The 677-nt window shown below is 40.2% G+C and overlaps 1 non-coding gene across 1 annotated transcript; it reads right to left on the bottom strand.

Moving 5' to 3' along the window:
* Window positions 1–107, bottom strand: LOC141634805 (small nucleolar RNA R71). The gene has a single exon (XR_012539526.1). It is a non-coding gene; the product is annotated as a small nucleolar RNA R71 (small nucleolar RNA).
* Window positions 108–677: the final 570 nt, after the last annotated feature.

Genomic DNA, 677 nt, shown 5'->3' with positions numbered 1-677 from the left:
ATGCTAAGAGCTCAAATTACGGGTTTTAAGCAAAGGGATGAAGAATCTTTGTATGAAGCTTGTGAGCGGTTCAAAGGAATTTGTCGCTCATGTCCTCACCATGGACTTAGCGAGTGGTTCTTGGTACAACAATTTTGGAACGGTCTATAAAAAGATTCAAGGAACATTCTCAACATGGGATCAAATGGAATGTTCACCGAAGTTGATGACAATCAAACTTGGAACAAAATTGAGGAAATGGCGGTCCATAACTCACAATATAGTAGACCTCGCAAGGCTACTAGAGGAGGAAAGCATGAAGTGGACTCCGTTACTCAATTGGGTGCTCAACTTAGTGCTCACATTGATACAATCAACTTGAAGTTTGAAAAAGCTATGGCTAAACTTGAAGAAGCCTCAAAATCACCAAAACATCATGTCAATGCCATGACGGCATCCTCATCAATCCCAAGTGGGATATGTGAGAATTGTGGAACTTTGGGACATGACTCAAGTGAATGTAGAGGAACAAATGAACAAGTGAATGCTTTCCAAGCATACAAGAGTGGTACCCCTTATTCTAACTATTACAATGAAAACACCAAATTTCATCCAAATCTCTCATACAAAAGCCAAAATGCTCAAAACCCTCAAACAACATACACCCCACCTCCCATGAGAAACCAAAATCAAAGACC

The sequence above is a fragment of the Silene latifolia genome, chromosome Y, assembly GCF_048544455.1.
Source record: "Silene latifolia isolate original U9 population chromosome Y, ASM4854445v1, whole genome shotgun sequence".
Classification (NCBI taxonomy): domain Eukaryota; kingdom Viridiplantae; phylum Streptophyta; class Magnoliopsida; order Caryophyllales; family Caryophyllaceae; genus Silene; species Silene latifolia.
The sequence above is the reverse complement of the archived record's forward strand: the minus strand, read 5'-3'. Positions and strand labels throughout refer to the sequence as shown.